The sequence below is a fragment of the Orcinus orca genome, chromosome 20 (assembly GCF_937001465.1).
Source record: "Orcinus orca chromosome 20, mOrcOrc1.1, whole genome shotgun sequence".
Lineage (NCBI taxonomy): Eukaryota > Metazoa > Chordata > Mammalia > Artiodactyla > Delphinidae > Orcinus > Orcinus orca.
In genome coordinates this window covers 12,009,258-12,030,676 of record NC_064578.1, presented here as the reverse complement: position 1 = coordinate 12,030,676, position 21,419 = coordinate 12,009,258, and the positions used below count along the sequence as shown (strand labels likewise).

Genomic DNA, 21,419 nt, shown 5'->3' with positions numbered 1-21,419 from the left:
AATCATAATTGGGATTTTACTTTTTATAAACTCTGGAAAATAAACAAAGCATGTGGCATTATCAAAGAAGAGAGCAAAACACAGATGGGAATTTACCACTTGCAGTGCTGTTCAAATCCATCTTGGGAAGAGGTATCCAGATTCTGCAGAGATGAGTGGACAACTAAGCAAGACACAGGATTTATAAAACACCCAGAGCGACCCACCCATTTCTTAAATACCCTCCTATTTAATCCCTTCATTAAATAACACTTTTCAGAAGAGGGTTGAAGTAATCAGGTTAAGAGGAAATACAGATTCTACCAGATTCTAATTTTGCATCTATTATAATATCTCCCCAAATATGACTTAGAATCTGTGCTTTCTACTTTACATAGTACATAGGTATGTATCAATATATAGTATAATATATGCTTTGTTCTCTATAATTTTTAGTACTCCTGTTTCTTAATTATTTTGACTTGATGATATTATTTTAATATTAGATCGATATTCCTATTCACTTTGTAGGCTCCCTGTTTTCCTTAGCCCTTACTGAAACAAATTTCTTTCCATTATTGTTAGTAGGGTTTATGTGTTACCTTGGCTATTCTATATTCCACAGTTATTAAAAAAAACACTGATCTAGGTGTTGCTGTGAAGGTATTCTATAAATTGAATTATATAATCAGTTGGATTTAAGTAAAGGAGATTATCCTCGATAATCTGGGTGGGGCTGATGCAATCAGCGAAAAGTCTTAAGAGCAAATCTGGGTGCATTCCTAAAGGAAAAGAAATCACGCCTATGGACAGCAGCTTCATCTGCCAGAGACTTTCAGCCTGCCCTTCCAAAGGGCCTACCCTAGAAATCTCATTCTTGCCTAGCCAGTCCCCACAATTGTATAAGACATTTAATAAATGTCTTTATTTGTGTATGTATGTATGTACACACACAAGTATGTATATAATTTCACAAGTTCCCTATGTGACTTGAGTTCAGAATGCTACTGATTCTGTTTCTCTGATTGAACACTAAATGATACAGATGTTGGTACTGAAACTGATCAGGACCCTGTGGGGCTCACTGTCTCAGGTTTTATGGTAATGGGGTTAGTTTCCAGGTTGTCTCTGGCCGGTCATCTTGATTGGCCCATGTTTCATCTGACTCAGGGTCCTTCCTGGTGGCGCACCCATCTCTCAGTCAAGATGGATTTCAGCGTGAGGGCTTCTGGGAGGTTGGCAGGACACATCGTCTCCTCCCTCCTCCTTTTGGCCCCTCCTGAATTCTGGTTAGTTGCACTTCATTCTTTATCAGGACCTCCTATTGAGAGACAACAGGTAAGCGGTTATCATCATACCTGGCCAAGGCGGGCAGTTTTTAAAAAAAATTTTTTTTTTTAACATCTTTATTGGGGTATAATTGCTTTACAATGGTGTGTTAGTTTCTGCTTTATAACAAAGTGAATCAGTTATACATATACATATGTTCCCATATCTCTTCCCTCTTGCGTCTCCCTCCCTCCCACCCTCCCTATCCCACCCCTCCAGGCTGTCACAAAGCACCGAGCCAATATCCCTGTGCAAGGCGGGCAGTTTTGGTCAACGGTTCCCTAACAGAAGAAAAGTTACAAATACCAGCTATTACCATGTGACCATTTGCATAAATGAGGATATACTAATTATGAGGATTGCATTATGAATATGTTTGTATAAATATTAACAAAATATTTTGCTTTCTTCCTGCTCTTATTCCCTGATGATCCAATATAAGATGTATTAATAATAGTTAACATTAAATCACCGTATTTAAGGGGCATCAAAAGAGAAGTATTCACATCAGCCAAGGATGTTGCATCCTCTTTGGGGAAAGGATTAGCATGTTTCTCTTGTAGGCATGATAGTTGCACCATATTAGGCAGAAATACCACTTTGTTATTATCTTTATTTGGAAATTATTTATGGTTTCAGGAGATGTGTATGGTTTCCAGGTTGACAAGGTATGGACAGAGCTGGTCAGTTTTGTGTCAGTCTGGCTAGGCTACAGACCCTAGTAATTCAAACACTCACCTACTAGGAGTTTCTGTGAAGGTATTTTGTAGATGTGATTAAAGTTCATAATCACTTGACTAAGGGAGATTATCCTATATAATCTGGGTGGGCCTAAGTCAATCATCTGAGAGGCCAGAAGGACTGAGTGAAGGCTTCACTGAGAGGAAGAAATTCTGCCTATTGATAGATGCATCAGCTCTTGCCCAAGAGTTCTAATCTGCCTTAGGGATTTTAGACTTGCCAAGGCTTCTCTGCAGTCACGTAAGCCAGTTCCTTGCAATAAATCTCCACATACACACTGATTCTGCTTCTCTGGTTGAATACAATCATCTGATACAATTATTAAATTATTTACTTTGAAGTGATGACTTTAACAAGAAAAAAATATATATGTGGATTTGTCACGGGGCTAGACCGTGGGTGATGGAAAAATTTATTGAATCCTGAAAAGATGGCAACTGTAAATTTTGCTGCTGTAAATTTTTTCTGGTAAACGTCAGCTGTGAAAAACTGGAAGGCAGGAAATGCGACAAATACTCTATGCCTTGACTTAAAGACAACAGAATATCTCTGTCAAGACTCATGTGCTCTTGGCTACTATTGCCTTGGGAACAGCTAGAGAGAAATGAGCTCAGAAAGAAATGTGTTCCTTAACAGGAAAAATGGAAGGGGATAGAAAGATTGTATGAACTGCAAGATAACGTGTACAGGCAGACTTTGTATCATTTATATGAGGAAATACGAACTTGGAGACATATTTTCTAACAAAAAGTTTACACAGTTAAAAAAAAGCAAAAATAAAACCTGGGTTGTGGCTTAAAACCTTTGGTTTAAAGCAGTGATTGCATTATAACTTCTACCAATCATTCTTCTATTATTTAAGACAGCATTACTATAAACTGCCACCAGAAAAAAAATGGTATGTGCTTTTACCACAGACACTGATAAGCTCAAGACATTTATAATGAGAAACAGAAATATTAGGCACAATGAATTGGGGGATGGGCTAATTGCACCTGGAAATAGATATAATTAGATAGGTTAATTCATCTTTAATTGTGTGTTTTTCTTTGTTGACATATATGTGTGGGATTACCAGAAAATTCACATGCTTTAACTAAAAGAAACTTAGCTTGGATAAAAACAATATTTTGTGAACTGCACCCCCTCATATTATATCCAGATGGTAAAACCCTCAAAGAGCTATAGCCTCTAATGCCCCTACAAATGAGGCCGAGCAACATAGAAGACATCCAAGTATCTGGTGTAAGGACTTCATCTAGGATCAGACATTGACCTAACTAGGGGGAAAAGCATTCTCAGCTAAAGGGAGCTCTTCCTCAAAACATCCCCCCATCTGAATCTTGCTGCTGCTACGTTTCAATGGGTGCAGTGTCCCTCCTCTTCTTTCATATCATGGCAGGATATTACGTTGATCCAGTCCATGTTCCAACTAGCTCATAGCATGGGCTTTTGTTCTTTGATATTTTGATGAGGAAGAGTTATATCTGGATCTTTCAGCTGCTTTGAGTGTGAAGGGAGGTGTTGGGCTTTGAGTCCTAACTGTGTTTGGAAAAATCTTTCATACTGTGCCTGGTGGAGAAGGGTAAGATTATTCTGTGTACTTTAGGGATAGAAGCCAATAATTTTGACCAAATAGATGGACTTCAATATAAATAAATAAATAAATTTAAAAAGTCATTTCTTTTTTTTTAAATTTTATTTATTGATTGATTGATTTTTGGCTGTGTTGGGTCTTCATTGCTCTGTGCAGGCCTTCTCTAGTTGCGGTGCGTGGGCTTCTTATTACTGTGGCTTCTCTTGCTGCAGAGCACGGGCTCTAAGCACATGGGCTTCAGTAATTGCAGCATGTGGGCTCAGTAGCTGTGGCTCACAGGCTCTAGAGTGCAGGCTCAGTATTTGTGGCTCATGGGCTTAGTTGCTCCGCGGCATGTGGAATCTTCCTGGACCAGGGTATGAACCCGTGTCCCCTGCATTGGCAGGTGGATTCTTAACCAGTGTGCCACCAGGAAAGTCCCGTGCAATATATTTTATTTATTTAAATAAATTTTATTTATTTATTTTGGCTGCGTTGGATCCTTGTTGCTGCCCACGGGCTTTCTATAGTTGCGGGAGCAGGGCCTTCTCACTGCGGTGGCTTCTCTTGTTGTGGAGCACAGGCTCCAGGCACGCCGGCTCAGTAGTTGTGGCTCACGGGCTTAGTTGCCCAGCGGCATGTGGGATCTTCCCGGACCAGGGCTTGAATCCATGTCCCCTGCATTGGCAGGCGGATTCTTAACCACTGCGCCACCAGGGAAGCCCCCGTGCAATATATTTTATAGGGACTGAATATTTCATGGCACCAGCCCAATCAGGCCATGTCTTCCAAAAGGCTTATACTTTCCAAATTGTTGATTTCAGTCTTTGCCTTGTGATTTCTTTCAGCCAGTGAAATATGAATGGATTTAATGAGGCAGCCTGTGCCATCTCTGAGCAGAATCCTCCATCTTTGGGGCCATCGTTCTCTTCTCACTACCATGCGCCTTCTTGGTCCTAGATAATGATACCATTAACCTGAATCCCAGAAGGATGAGTGAGAAATAGGTGAGTCATTAGTGTTTAAGGTCACGTATTATGATGACATAATTGAGACTAAGGTGATGGATATACAAATTTGCTTTTTGTATCTTTAAGTTCTATGACCAGAGTTGTCTTTTTTAAAAAAAAACAATTATCTGAACATTTCCAGAAACCCATTTGTTATAATTTTGTTTAATAGCCTCCCCCAACCCTGTTTTTTTCAACTGCAGTAAATTTTTGTGAAATTTAGAAGGGCATGAAATCCATTTTCTAAATGAAGAATTCCAAGGGACTTGTCCATGTGTCAGGTGTGAAGCCTAAGGAGGTACCGTACATAGGACAGGACCCACCATGATGAAAATCATGGGAAGCTGTTTGCTCATGTGGTCATCTGATGTGCAGAAAATGAAGGAATCTCTTGGATTTAGGGGATAGAGACTTGGGATGTTGCCTACGTGTGGGAGAAAAGAGTGAATCTGTCCAAGTGTTTCCTTAATCCTGGAGAAGATGTTTATTTGTACTTTAGGAAGAAAGTAAAACAATGACCTTTCTGGATTTAGTTACCTAGATTCTAATCTATTTGTTTATTAAAAAGTGAAGACCAGGGCTTCCCTGGTGGCGCAGTGGTAGGGAGTCCGCCTGCCGGCGCAGGGGACGCGGGTTTGTGCCCCGGTCCGGGAGGATCCTGTATGCCGCAGAGCGGCTGGGCCCGTGGGCCATGGCCGCTGGGCCTGCGCGTCCGGGGCCTGTGCTCCGTGGCGGGAGAGGCCACAGCAGTGAGAGGCCCGCGTCCCGCAAAAACAAAAAACAAAACAAAAAATATCTCAAAAACATCCATTCATTTCCAAGTTATTCACTTTCTTTTCTTTTTTTGAATTTTATTTTATTTTATTTTAAAAAAACAGCAGGTTCTTATTAGTTATCCACTTTATACATATTGGTATATATATGTCAATCCCAATCTCCCAATTCATCACACCCTCCCCCCTCCGCCACTTTCCCCGCTAGGTGTCCATACATTTGTTCTCTGCATCTGTGTCTCAATTTCTGCCCTGCACACTGGTTCATCTGTACCATTTTTCTAGGTTCCACATATATGTGTTAATATACGATATTTGTTTTTCTCTTTCTGACTTACTTCACTCTGTATGGCAGTCTCTAGATCCATCCACGTCTCTACAAATGACCCAGTTTCGTTCCTTTTTATGGCTGAGTGATATTCCATTGTATATATTTACTGCATCTTCTTTATCCATTCATCTGTCGATGGGCACTTAGGTTGCTTCCATGTCCTGGCTATTGTAAATAGTGCTGCAGTGAAAATTGGAGTGCATGTGTCTTTTTGAATTATGGTTTTCTCTGGGTATATGCCCAGTAGTTGGACTGCTGGATCATATGGTAATTCTATTTTTAGTTTTTTAAGGAACCTCCATACTGTTCTCCATAGTGGCTGTATCAATTTACATTCCCACCAACAGTGCAGGAGGGTTCCCTTTTCTCCACACCCTCTCCAGCATTTATTGTTTGTACATTTTTTGATGATGGCCATTTTGACCGGTGTGAGATGATATCTCATTGTAGTTTTGATTTGCATTTCTCTAATGATTAATGATGTTGAGCTTCTTTCATGTTGGCAATCTGTATATCTTCTTTGGAGAAATGTCTGTTTAGGTCTTCTGCCCATTTTTGGATTGGGTTGTTTGTTTTTTTTGATATTGAGCTGCATGAGCTGCTTGTAAATTTTGGAGATTAATCCTTTGTCAGTTGCTTCATTTGCAAATATTTTCTCCCCTTCTGAGGGTTGTCTTTTCATCTTGTTTATGGTTTCCTTTGCTGTTCAAAAGCTTTTAAGTTTCATTAGGTCTCATTTATTTATTTTTGGTTTTATTTCCATTTCTCTAGGAGGTGCGTCGAAAAGGATCTTGCTGTGATGTATGTCATAGAGTGTTCTGCCTATGTTTTACTCTAAGTGTTTGATAGTGTCTGATCTTACATTTAGATCTTTAATCTATTTTGAGTTTATTGTTGACTATGGTGTTAGGGAGTGTTCTAATTTCATACTTTTACATGTACCTGTCCAGTTTTCCCAGCACCACTTATTGAAGTGGCTGTCTTTTCTCCACTGTATATTCTTGCCTCCTTCACCAAGATAAGGTCACCATATGTGCGTGGGTTTATCTCTGGGCTTTCTATGCCGTTCCATTGATCTATATTTCTGTTTTTGTGCCAGTACCATACTGTCTTGATTATTGTAGCTTTGTAGTATAGTCTGAAGTCAGGAAGCCTGATTCCTCCAGCTCCGTTTTTCTTTCTCAAGATTGCTTTGGCTCTTTGGGGTCTTTTGTATTTCCATACAAATTGTGAAATTTTTCCTTCTAGTTCTGTGCAAAATGCCAGTGGTAGTTTGATAGGGATTGCATCGAATCTGTAGATTGCTTTGGGTAGTAGAGTCATTTTTACAATGTTTACAATCCAAGAACATGAAATATCTCTCCATCTATTTGTATCATTTTTAATTTCTTTCATCAGTGTCTTATAATTTTCTGCATACAGATCTTTTGTCTCCTTAGTAGGTTTATTCCTAGATATTTTATTCTTTTTGTTGCATTGGTAAATGGGAGTGTTTTCTTAATTTCACTTTCAGATTTTTCATCATTAGTTTATAGGAGTGCTAGAGATTTCTGTGCATTAATTTTGTATCCTGCTACTTTACCAAATTCATTGATTAGCTCTAGTAGTTTTCTGGTAGCATCTTTAGGATTCCCTATGTATAGTATCATGTCATCTGCAAACAGTGACAGCTTTACTTCTTCTTTTCCGATTTGGATTCCTTTTATTTCTTTTTCTTTTCTGATTGCTGTGACTAAAACTTCCAAAACTATGTTGAATAAGAGTGGTGAGAGTGGGTAACCTTGTCTTGTTCCTGATCTTAGTGGAAATGGTTTCAATTTTTCACCATTGAGGACAATGTTGGCTGTGGGTTTGTCATATATGGCCTTTATTATGTTGAGGAAAGTTCCCTGTATGCCTACTTTCTGGAGGGTTTTAATCATAAATGGGTGTTGAATTTTGTCAAAACCATTCTCTGCATCTATTGAGATGATCATGTGCTTTTTCTCCTTCAATTTGTTAATATGGTGTATCACATTGATTGATTTGCATATATTTTTTTTTGTTTTTTTCTGTTTTTTTTGTTTTTTTTATGGTACGTGGGCCTCTCACTGTTGTGGCCTCTCCCGTTGTGGAGCACAGGTTCCAGACGCACAGGCTCAGAGGCCATGGCTCACAGGCCCAGCCGCTCTGTGGCATGTGGGATCTTCCTGGACTGGGGCACAAACCCGTGTCCCCTGCATCGGCAGGTGGACTCTCAACCACTGTGCCATGAGGGAAGCCTGATTTGCGTATATTGATTTGCGTATATCCCTTGCATTCCTGGAATAAACCCCAGTTGATCATGATGTATGAACCTTTTAATGTGCTGTTGGATTCTGTTTGCTAGTATTTTGTTGAGGATTTTTGCATCTATGTTCATCAGTGATATTGGCCTGCAGTTTTCTTTCTTTGTGACATCTTTGTCTGTTTTTGGTATCAGGGTGATGGTGGCCTCATAGAATGAGTTTGGGAGTGTTCCTCCCTCTGCTATATTTTGGAAGAGTTTGAGAAGGATAGGTGTTAGCTCTTCTCTAAATGTTTGATAGAATTCACCTGTGAAGCCATCTGGTCCTGGGCTTTTGTTTGTTGGAAGATTTTTAATCACAATTTCAATTTCAGTGCTTGTGATTGGTCTGGTCATATTTTCTAGTTCTTCCTGGTTCAGTCTCGGCAGGTTGTGCGTTTCTAAGAATTTGTCCATTTCTTCCAGGTTGTCCATTTTATTGGCATAGAGTTGCTTGTAGTAATCTCTCATGATCCTTTGTATTTCTGCAGCGTCAGTTGTTACTTCTCCTTTTTCATTTCTAATTCTATTGATTTGAGTCTTCTTCCTTTTTTTCTTGATGAGTCTGGCTAATGGTTTATCAATTTTGTTTATCTTCTCAAAGAACCAGCTTTTAGTTTTATTGATCTTTGCTATTGTTTCCTTCATTTCTTTTTCATTTATTTCTGATCTGATCTTTATGATATCTTTCCTTCTGCTAAGTTTGGGTTTTTTTTGTTCTTCTTTCTCTAATTGCTTTAGGTGCAAGGTTAGGTTGTTTATTTGAGATGTTTCTTGTTTCTTAAAATAGGATTGTATTGCTATAAACTTCCCTCTTAGAACTGCTTTTGCTGCATCCCATAGGTTTTTGTTTGTTTTTTTTTTTTTGCAGTACGCGGGCCTCTCACTGTTGTGGCCTCTCCCATTGCGGAGCACAGTCTCTGGACGTGCAGGTTCAGTGGCCATGGCTCACGGGCCTAGCCACTCCGCGGCATGTGGGATATTCCTGGACCGGGGCACGAACCTGTGTCCCCTGCATCGGCAGGAGGACTCTCAACCACTGTACCACCAGGGTAGCCCTCTTCCACCATCTTGAAGCTACTTGATTTGTGACCCGTGATGTGATCAATCCTGGAGAATGTTCCATGGGCACTTGAGAAGAAAGTGTAATCTGCTGTTTTTGGGTGGAATGTCCTATAAATATCAATTAAATCTGTCTGGTCTATTGTGTCGTTTAAAGCTTGTGTTTCCTTATTAATTTTCTGTTTGGATGATCTGTCCATTGGTGTAAGTGAGGTGTTAAAATCCCCCACTATTATTGTGTTACTGTCAATTTCCTCTTTTATAGCTGTTAGCAGTTACCTTAGGTATTGAGGTGCTCCTATGTTGGGTACATATATATTTATAATTGTTATATCTTCTTCTTGGATTGATCCTTTGATCATTATGTAGTGTCCCTCCTCGTCTCTTCTAACATTCTTTATTTTAAAGTCTATTTTATCTGATATGAGTATTGCTACTCCAGCTTTCTTTTTTTCCGGTACGCGTGCCTCTCACTGTTGTGGCCTCTCCTGTTGCAGAGCACAGGCTCCGGACGCGCAGGCTCAGCGGCCATGGCTCACGGGCCCAGCCGCTCCACGGCCTGTGGGATCTTCCCAGACCAGGGCACGAACCTGTGTCCCCTGCATTGGCAGGCAGACTCTCAATCACTGTGCCACCAGGGAAGCCCCTGCAGCTTTCTTTCGATTTGCATTTGCATTGAATATCTTTTTACATCCCCTCACTTTCAGTCTGTATGTGTCCCTAGGTCTGAAGTGGGTCTCTTTTAGACAGCATATGTATGGGTCTTGTTTTTTTTTTTTTTTTTTGAAAGAAAATTCATTTATTTTTAATGACTTATTAGAACAAATACCTATAGATATCATTATATATATGATATATAAATTAATTATACAATATATCATGTATTAATTATTAAAACATACTCTGGTAAATATTATATATTCAATATGAAACAGGAGGAAAGGGGGCAGGGCACAACCTTTAAAAGAATTACATAGCCCGAGGACACAACATAAACTGATTAGAACAAAATAGGTCCAAGATGGCGGACGAGTCTACTTCCACTAGACCTTGAGCCTCAGTATACACTCATTGTAACACATCAGCAAGCTACGCGACACACCCACAGGTGCCACGACAGTTCCAAGGATGACCATAAAGGTCAAAAAGTGGGCGGTGGCTCAATTCCTAGAAATCCCCACCCCTTCCCCAAAATAGCTGGAATACTCCTCCCACTCATCAGCGTATGAAATTACTCACCCCTATAAAACTAACAACCCCATACCCTGGTGCTGCCCTCGCCTTCTTTTTTTTTTTTATTTTTTTTAATTTTTTTTTATAGGTATACCTGGATTTAATTCTCACTTCTACCGCTTGGTAGCTGGATAGCCTTAGGCAAGTTTCATACCTCCCTGAAATTCACTTAATTCAGTCTGTAAAATGGCATAATAACTTATTATAGCATCCTTTTAGGAATTTTAAATCAGTTCTTGAAATAAAAGTACACAATATATAGACAAGTATGGATACCTCAATAGATGTTTGACCTTTCATTTCTCCAGTATCCCACCCGCATCAAATAAAGAAAAATACTTTTTAAAATTTACGAATATTTCATTGTTGTAAAGTTAAAGCCATAAAAATAATCAAATGGCCTACTATCATACCGTTAGAAGAAAAAAAAAAGGTGTTCATGAGAGTTCCATATTAGAATACAAGTTTTCCTTAGGCACCTGTTTATGTATGCTATTCTGCTCTTTGCAATAAATAATTAAATTTAAAAGACTTAATTCCTCACTTTTAAGACCTTATTAGTTTACAAATTACATATTGACCTATGCTAAATTTTATACCGACCCATGCTAATGAATTCAGTACAGAAAACAAAAAACACTGTACTCAAGCAAACTACATATATATATATATATATATAACTTATATGAGAATTGCTACTCCAGCTTTCTTTTGGTTTCCATTTGCATGAAATACCTTTTTCCATCCCCTTACTTTCAGTCTGTATGTGTCTCTAGGTCTGAAGTGGGTCTCTTGTAGACAGCAAATATATGGGTCTTGTTTTTGTATCCATTCAGCCAATCTGTGTCTTTTGGTGGGAGCATTTAGTCCATTTACATTTAAGGTAATTATCGATATGTGTGTTCCCATTCCCATTTTCTTAATTGTTTGGGGTTTGTTATTGTAGGTCTTTTCCTTCTTTTGTGTTTCTTGCCTAGAGAAGTTCCTTTAGCAGTTGTTGTAGAGCTGGTTTGGTGGTGCTGAACTCTCTCAGCTTTTGCTTGTCTGTAAAGGTTTTAATTTCTCCATCAAATCTGAATGAGATCCTTGCTGGGTAGAGTATTCTTGGTTGCAGGTTTTTCTCCTTCAACACTTTCAATATGTCCTGCCACTCCCTTCTGGCTTGCAGAGTTTCTGCTGAAAGATCAGCTGTTAACCTTATGGGGATTCCCTTGTGTGTTATTTGTTGTTTTTCCCTTGCTGCTTTTAATATGTTTTCTTTGTATTTAATTTTTGACAGTTTGATTAATATGTGTCTTGGCGTATTTCTCCTTGGATTTATCCTGTATGGGACTCTCTGTGCTTCCTGGACTTGATTAACTATTTCCTTTCCCATATTAGGGAAGTTTTCAACTATAATCTCTTCAAATATTTTCTCAGTCCCTTTCTTTTTCTCTTCTTCTTCTGGAACCCCTATAATTCGAATGTTGGTGCGTTTAATGTTGTCCCAGAGGTCTCTGAGACTGTCCTCATTTCTTTTCATTCTTTTTTCTTTATTCTGCTCTGCAGTAGTTATTTCCACTATTTTATCTTCCAGGTCACTTATCCGTTCTTCTGCCTCAGTTATTCTGCTATTGATCCCATCTAGAGTACTTTTAATTTCATTTATTGTGTTGTTCATCGTTGCCTGTTTCATCTTTAGTTCTTCTAGGTCCTTGTTAACTGATTCTTGCATTTTGTCCATTCTATTGTCCATTCTATCTCCAAGATTTCGGATCAACCTTACTATCATTATTCTGAATTCTTTTTCCGGTAGACTGCCTATTTCCTCTTCATTTGTTAGGTCTGGTGGGTTTTTATCTTGCTCCTTCATCTGCTGTGTGTTTTTCTGTCTTTTCATTTTGCTTATCTTACTGTGTTTGTGGTCTCCTTTTTTGCAGGCTGAAGGTTCGTAGTTCCTGTTGTTTTTTGTGTCTGTCCCCAGTGGCTAAGGTTGGTTCAGTGGGTTGTGTCAGCTTCCTGGTGGAGGGTACTAGTGCCTGTGTTCTGGTGGATGAGGCTGGATCTTGTCTTTCTGGTGGGCAGGTCCACGTCTGGTGGTGTGTTTTGGGGCGTCTGTAGACTTATTATGATTTTGGGCAGCCTCTCTGCTAATGGGTGGGGTTGTGTTCCTGTCTTGCTAGTTGTTTGGCATAGGATGTCCAGCACTGTAGCTTGCTGGTCGTTGAGTGAAGCTGGGTGCTGGCGTTGAGATGGAGATCTCTCGGAGATTTTTGCTGTTTGATATTATGTGCAGCTGGGAGGCCTCTTGTGGACCAGTGTCCTGAAGTTGGCCCTCCCACCTCAGAGGCACAGCACTGACTCCTGGCTGCAGCACCAAGAGCCTTTCATCCACAGGGCTCCTTAATTTGGGATGATTCGTTGACTATTCAGGTATTCCACAGATGCAGGGTATATCAAGTTGATTGTGGAGCTTTAATCCGCTGCTTCTGAGGCTGCTGGGAGAGATTTCCCTTTCTCTTCTTTGTTCTCACAGCTCCCAGGGGCTCAGCTTTGGATTTGGCCCCGCCTGTGCGTGTAGGTCGCCGGAGGGCGTCTGTTCTTTGCTCAGACAGGACGGGGTTAAAGGAGCCGCTGATTCGGAGGCTCTGGCTCACTCAGGCCGGGGGGTAGGGAGGGTCACGGAGTGTGGGGCGGGCCTGCAGCGGCAGAGGCCGGCGTGACGTTGCAGCCTGAGGCGCGCCGTGCGATCTCCCGGGCGAGTTGTCCCTGGATCCCGGGACCCTGGCAGTGGCGGGCTGCACAGGCTCCCCGGAAGGGCGTGTGGCTAGTGACCTGTGTTCGCACACAGGCCTCCTGGTGGCGGCAGCAGCGGCCTTAGCGTCTCATGTCTGTCTCTGGGCTCCGCACTTTTAGCCGCGGCTCGCGCCCGTCCCTGGAGCTCTCTCAAGCAGCGTTCTTAATCCCCTCTCCTCGTGTACCAGGAAACAAAGAGGGACGTAAAAGTCTCTTGCCTCTTCGGCAGGTCCAGACTTTTCCCCGGACTCTCTCCCGGCTAGCCGCGGTGCACTAACGCCCTGCAGGCTGTGTTCACGCCGCCAACCTCAGTCCTCTCCCGGCGCTCCGACAAAAGCCGGAGCCTCAGCTCCCAGTCCCGCCCGCCCTGGCGGGCGAGCAGAAAAGCCTCTCGGCTGGTGAGTGCCGGTCGGCCCGATCCTCTGCGCTGGAATCTGTCCGCTTTGCCCTCCGCACCCCTGTTGCTGTGCTCTCCTCCGCGGCTCCCAAGCTCCCCCACTCCGCCTCCCGAAGTCTCCACCCGCGAAGGGGCTTCCTAGTGTGTGGACACTTTTCCTCCTTCACAGCTCTCTCCCGCTGGTGCAGGACCCGTCCCTATCCTTTTGTCTCTGTTTAGTTTTTTCTTTTGCCCTAACCAGGTACGTGGGGGGTTCCTTGCCTTTTGGGAGGTCTGAGGTCTTCTGCCAGCGTTCAGTAGGTGCTCCGTAGGAGTTGTTCCACGCGTAGATGTATTTCTGGTCGGGTCTTGTTTTTGTATCCATTCAGCGAGCCTGTGTTTTTTGGTTGGAGTATTTAATCCATTTATGTTTAAGGTAATTATTGATACGTATGTTCCTATTACCATTTTCTTAATTGTTTTGTGTTTGTTTTTGTAGGTCCTTTTCTTCCCTTGTGTTTCCCACTTAGAGAAGTTCCTTTAGCATTTATTTTAGAGCTGGTTTGGTGGTGGTGAATTCTCTTAGCTTTTGCTTGTCTGTAAAGCTCTTGATTTCTCTATCAAATGTGAATGAGATCCTTGCAGCGTAGAGTAATCTTGGTTGTAGGTTCTACCCTTTCATCACTTTAAATATGTCATGGCACTCCCTTCTGGCTTGTAGAGTTTCTGCTGAGAAATCAGCTGTTAACCTTATGGGAGTTCCCTTGTATATTATTTGTCATTTTTCCCTTGCTGCTTTCAATTTATTTTTTGTGTTTAATTTTTGTCAATTTGATTACCATGTGTCTCGTTGTATTTCTCCTTGGGTTTATCCTGTATGGGACTCTCTGTGCTTCCTGGACTTGGGTGGCTGTTTCCTGTCCCATGTTAGGTAACTTTTCGATTATAATCTCTTCAAATATTTTCTCGGGTCCTTTCTCTCTCTCTTCTCCTTGTGGACTCCTATAATGTGAATGTTGTTGTGTTTAATGTTGTCCCAGAGGTCTCTTAGGCTGTCTTCATTTCTTTTCATTCTTTTTTCTTTATTCTGTTCTGCCACAGTGAATTCCACCATTCTGTCTTCCAGGTCACTTATCCATTCTTCTGCCTCAGTTATTCTGCTATTGATTCCTTCTAGTGCATTTTTCATTTCAGTTATTGTATTGTTCATCTCTGTTTGTTCTTTAATTCTTGTAGGTGTTTGTTAAACATTTCTTGCATCTTCTCGATCTTTGCCTCCATTCTTTTTCCGAGGTCCTGGATCATCTTCACTATGATTATTCTGAATTATTTTTCTGGAAGGTTGCCTATGAAGGTTGTTCATTTAGTTGTTTTTCTGGGGTTTCATCTTGTTCCTTCATCTGGTACAAAGTCCTTTGCCTTTTCATTTTGTCTATCTTTCTGTGAATGTGGTTTTCCTTCCACAGGCTGCAGAATTGTAGTTCTTCTTGCTTTTGCTGTCTGCCCTCTGATGGATGAGGCTATCTAAGAGACTTGTGCAAGTTTCCTGATGGGAGGGACTGGTGGTGGATAGAGGTGGCTGTTGCTCCGATTGGCAGAGCTCAGTAAAACTTTAATCCACTTGTCTGCTGATGGGTGGGGCTGGGTTCCCTCCCTGTTGGTTGTTTGACCTGAGGTGACCCAACAGTGGAGCCTACCCAGGCTCTTTTGTGGGACCAATGGCAGACTCTGGGATGGCTCACACCAAGGAGTACTTCCCAGAACCTCTCCCACCAGTGTCCCCGTCCTCACAGTGAGACACAGCCACTCCCTGCCTCTGCAGGAGACCCTCCAACACCAGCAGTTAGGTCTGGTTCAGTCTCCTATGGGGTCACTGCTCCTTCCCCTGGGTCCCGATGCGCACACTACTTTGTGTGTGCCCTCCAAGAGTGGAGTCTCTGTTTCTCCCAGTCCTGTCAAAGTCCTGCCATCAAATCCCACTAGCCTTCTAAGTCTGATTCTCTAGGAATTCCTCCTCCCATTGCCTGACCCCCAGGTTGGGAAGCGTGACGTGGCGCTCAGAACCTTCACTCCAGTGGTATAAGTGTTCTCCAGTCTGTGAGTCACCCACCCGGCAGTTATGGGATATGATTTTATTGTGATTGCGCCCCTCCTACTGTCTCATTGTGGCTTCTCCTTTGTCTTTGGATGTGGGGTATCTTTTTTGGTGAGTTCCAGCGTCTTCCTGTCGATGATTGTTCAGCAGTTAGTTGTGATTCTGGTGCTCTCACCAGAGGGAGTACATTCACTTTCTTTGTTCAGTCAAATGGAAAATGACATCAGTGTAAGGAACATCACTTTATTCATTGGCCAACAGATACTATATATGATTCTATATAAGTATTAATTATAAACTTGGAAAGTATTGCCCTAAAAGAATATGAAAATATAATATTTTATCAATCACTAATGTAATATTGGTGTTAATAAAACATTTTAAATTCAAAATTAAGTTTCTGTTAATATTTTAATAGTACTACATATTTATTATATTCATAAAATAGATTTTATGATTAGAGAAATAATAATTATTTCATAACCCAATATCAATATTATAAGCCCAGATGATATAATGTTAAGAAAATTGAAATTTACTGTATGTTTACCATTAGAACATTAAATTATAATTCATGTTTAACTTTTGTTAATTATTTACTCATTAAAATTATAATTATTATATCATTTAAATCTACCCTTCTATTCTTCTAATGCTTTAACATCATTCTGGTTTTCCAAGATCTTCATGCTACTTTCCTCTTGATAAAAATCAACATACCACTGAATTCTGATGTTCTAAAATGTGAGGCCTCTTGCTGTCTGGGTGCTTCAGGAAGACATGTAAGTAGGTTTTAATATATTAATTATATTTTATTCAAAAAATTATTACTTTAAAAAATTGAAGTATAGTTGATTTACAATGTTGTGTTAATTTCATGTGTGCAGCACAGTGATTCAGTTTTATATATATATTTTATGTATGTAAATGTAGGGAATGAGAACGTAGATGTTCATCAGGGTTACAGTAGGTTATATATATTTTATATATATATTATATATATATTTTTTCAGATTGTTTTCCCTTATAGGTTATTGCAAAATACTGAGTATAGTTCCCTGTGCTATGCAGTAGGTCCTTGTTGGTTACCCATTTTATATATAGGAATGTGTATATGTTAATACCAAACTCCTAATTTATCCTTCCCTATATTTTATTTCTAACATTCAAATTAAGAAGTTCAAATAAAATGTGAAATTCCCAAGAATAGGGACTTTAATACAATGAAACTGAGTACACGTGAAATATATTTCTTCTTATTCAGTCCTGGGGTCCTTTTCAGAACTGTTTCATATGCATATAATCATGACACACTAGCAACATTTTCCCAGGAATAAATTGGTTAAGCTGCCATGGCTGGGATGCTAATGACCTGGGAGACAATTTCAGATCCTTGGGTAATATTACTTTAGGCTAAAACCTAGAAAACTTGACATATGTAGCCAACACCTTCGTAATGGTATTTAGACCTTAAGATTTCCTTTACTACCAAATTTTATGTCAGATCACATATTCTTATCTCTAACCTTGTATTCATTATAGCACACACTTCACATTGGGAAATAATCAAGTGTAGCACTTCCTTAATATTCCTAAGGATATAACACATTATGTACATGAATATGAATATAGATGCACGTATATTTATTTACAGAACACTTATATATCCTGATAATATTCTTCTCTTATTTTGTCTAAGAAAAATACCACTTGCCTTTCTGAAACCTGATGTGTCCTAAATATTCTATCAGTTGGAAGGAATACAAAACAAATAGTCTATCCAAATAATCAACCTTCGATTCTAAACTCTCTCCTCTTTTCTAATTTTATTTTTCTTAATTATTCACACATCTTCCATTTTACTGAGGAAGTACAAAAGTGTCATTAAAGAGAAGTCTGTCTGGAGAATTCCCTGGCAGTCCAGTGATTAAGACTCAGTGCTTCCACTGCCGTGGCAAGTTCAATCCCTAGTCAGGGAACTAAGATCCCACAAGCCGCTCGGCGCAGCCAAAAAACAAAAAAAAGGCTGTCGCTGAAACTCAGATTCCAGATTTTGTTTTAAGGTTCCATGGTTAGTACAATTATTTATTTAACAGAAAAAAGATTTTTTTGTGTGTTTTTAGAACAAACCATGAAATCATGCTGAATAGCTTTCAGTTTACTATGGAATGTATATTCATTTGCTACATGCCTTTCCCCCACAAGATCCAATTCTAAGACATCCCTAAGTTGGAGTCAACCATAATTCAAAATTCATAAACTTATGCCTATTACATCAAGAGGAATAAAAACCACAGTTATAAGGAAAGACAAAATTGCAAATAGGATAAAAAAGAGAATGGTGGACATGGTGCCCAGAACAGTGTGCTGAGAGACAGATCTTTGCTGGGAGGTAATTTGCCTGGACCCGAGTTGGGCTTGTCCTGGACACCATGAAGTCACCCAGGCACATTCAACATTGAGGGACACTTCAGGTAAATCAATACTCAGCGATGTGTCCAGGGGTCAGATCTCATCTTGGGTCATGTCAGGAGAGCAGAGGGCCAGGGCCAGCCTATATGGGAAACCCGTTTAGGTGCGGGCTGCATCAGGAAGCCTCTAGGCAGAGACATCCTAGAACATCACCTAGGATGAAAATGCATCAACTGATGGAGACCCCATATACTTGGGTTAGTTGGGGACATATCTGCCAAACTCAAAAGCATTCATGATTCAATGTGATCAAAGAAAAACTTCAGTTGTATGATCAGGCAAAATGTCATGATACAACTAAAAACTAACAATGCTTCTTTGGCTGTGGGGGGAGGGTGCTTTCTTTGGTCTATTATTCCCACCCCCACCCCAAATAATAACCATGTGACAAAAAATAATAAATTGTTGACTGAAATAATCAACAAACAATCTATAAAGGGAATAGAAAAGAGTTTTATTTGAGCCAAACTGAGGACTATAATCTGGGAGATACAGATTCCAGAAGCACTTGAATTGTGCTCTGCTGGACTACAGAATGGGGGAGGCTTATAAAAGCAAAACTCACAAAACTACATAAGTTGTTTGTCAAGAATTAGGACTGAATCTGGCAAGAAGTAAGGGTGCTTGTCAAGTAAGGATTGGTTGGGGTCTGAAATAGTTGTATACGTACAAGTGAGGACCTTGAGACCACAAGGTTGCAGCTGGCAGCTGCTAGCAGATATTGTTTTGAGAACGGCTGGTGGTGTCCTTGAATTCATCCAGTTCAGAAATTTCGAGTTCTCAGTGATGCAGGAACTTGTCTGAAACTACATCCACAATGGACACCTGGCTCTAGTTTGGACGCCTGAACCACACTTACTCCATTCTGATTTCTGAATGCAGTCTTTTCTTTAATGGTTAAAGCAGATGTACTGTACATGTTCGATGGGCCACAAAACAAGCTACTCTAGTTAGCATAAAGTTCAAGTTAAATCATGTGAAAGACAGAATGACTTCCCCATACCTCAAGATGTGAAAATTTTTTCCATCAAAACCAAATAAGAGACACTTTGAAATTTTATTTTTTAAAGTAGGATTGATAGTAGTCTCACTCACCCGCGGCCAAGGTCAGAGACATGCACTACTGCATGCTTTATGCTCTTCTCCACAAGACCAGGAAGTGGTCTGTATTCTGTTAATTTGAACAACAAAATACATTTATTACTAGATTCCACCACCTCATTCAGATCAGCCATTCTGAAGGACCTCAGGTCGTTGGGAAGGGGGCCTGCTATAGCCCAGCTGGTGTAGATGGTTGTCTCTGCCTGTGACATGGATGACCTGGGCACCGACAATGCTGTGAGGTTTGAAGGGCAGCTGGCTGCACACAACCTTGCTTACGTCTCATGGCAGTCTGCAGTGGTGAGTGGAAAATGATCCCGAGAGAGGTAGGGGTTCCCAAGGCCCAGTCATGGCAGGCTGGTCCTCAGCGGGGGCTTGTGCCTCCTGGACCATGTGCCCTTGCTCTGTCCTGGTGGAAGGCAGAGTTCTAAACTGTCTGTGAACATCAGCTCCAACTGTCACTGGGTTGGCCAATCAGTGGCTGAGGATGGAGATGCCCACTGGGAAGTGGGGGAGGGTCGACAGCTTGGCTGAGGTCCTTTCCATTCCCAAGACAAGACTTGGGGTGGGAATCAGCGGGCCTAAAAAAATATTTTCATCATCATAATTTGGCCTTGGGCTGTCTGGGTTTGGAGGGTGAAGAATCTCAAGGTTGAATCTGAGTTCAGAGTCCTTCTTATGCATCACAGTGACTCTGTTTCACCTACATTCTCATTCACTAAAGTGTGCACCCTGAAAGGCTGGTTTTGAGAGATGTTCATCAGGGTTACGGTGGGTCAGCAGTGGGTGGGGGGCATGGAATAGGGTGACGTAGGAAAAAAATTGTGAAACTGGGTGAAACCTCCCATTCCATATTGGTAATCTTTGTGCAGAGCTGGATTCTGAGGCTGAAGGATGAAGGTGGCTGAATCCACAGAGCAGGTCTCCTCAATGCTGTTTATACACTAAACACAGGATGGATAGATGGGTACGGAAGGAAGTAAGGCTTGGCCTCTAAAAGTTTTCACAGACTACTTTCTTTTTGAACCAAAAATAACTTAGTTAACTATATTAGTCTTATAACTAGAGTCAATCCAGTTCTTGGGACACAGAAGTAAACATTGTCTTTCAAATCTCTCTGGTCGTCGTAAGGCCACTCAGGATAAACTCTCACTAGTTACGGGACATTAATAAATATCCATCACCAAAATACTGTCCTTACACAGTCTAGCTATAGAGGAAAAGAAAACAAGGCACTCACCAAATTTGCTCCCTAATGAAATCCATTTTTGAAGCACCATCTTAGAAATTATAATTCTCTCAAGCTTCAACTTGAGCAAATGTACAGTTACTTAGCAACAGTAGTGAAAACAATGGTAAGAAAGTCCAAAATTACATCAAAAGAGAGAAAAAAATGTGTCTCTAGACTAAATAGTACTGACAAAAATATTCTCTCTGTGCTGCCCAGAAAGCAGATGATATGAGGACAAATTACCCGTATAATTCATATTTTATATAATGAACATTTACAAAACTCTACCCTATACGTTATAATCGTATTAATTCTCCATTTGAGACATTGTGTGATCACTTAAATAATAGCAGGAAAGCAAAGAAAAATTATTTCAGAAGAAAGACAAAGTTCTTGCTGTGTTTCTGATTACTTTAGTGGCCTTGTTAACAAGAACAAAGATACTGTCATTATACCACCTACAAATAGAGTGCCAAGAGAACACTTAATTTTGAGACTCATGTTGTGTAATCTATGGTTTTAGAGTACTGAGGATCACAATCCTATCAAGTTCCCACATGGAGCAGTGGGTGTTCTGCAGGTCACCAATGGCTGGAAGTGAGACAGAAACATCTCCACACTCTGAACTTGAAAAGAGGCTCAAACTCAAATGTGGTGACATCAGATGGTGCCACAAATTAGTGAATGTGAGTGTTCAGGGCAGCGCAGTGGTGGGGGAATCACTCACTGACATTTATCTGCTATCATTTTAGAGAAGTCCCCAAGTGTTTTATTCTAATACTACCTAAGGTATCCACTCACATTTATTTCAATAGTAAGCTTCAAATGTACAGAAAGTATCTCCTAGGGGATTAGTTGGGATCACGTATACAGAAAGTATCTCCTAGGGGACTAGTTTTGTCCATGTACAGAAAGTATCTCCTAGGGGACTAGTTTTGTCCGTGTACAGAAAGTATCTCCTAGGGGACTAGTTGGGATCACATGTGTTAGTGAATTTCCCAACATTTCTCTACCTCTCATGCTGAGCCAG

General features: G+C 40.6%; 1 protein-coding gene across 1 annotated transcript in view; it reads right to left on the bottom strand.

The window, feature by feature from the left end:
• DUXB (double homeobox B) overlaps positions 1-21,419 on the bottom strand; it is a 64,971-nt gene that overhangs the window by 5,462 nt on the left and 38,090 nt on the right.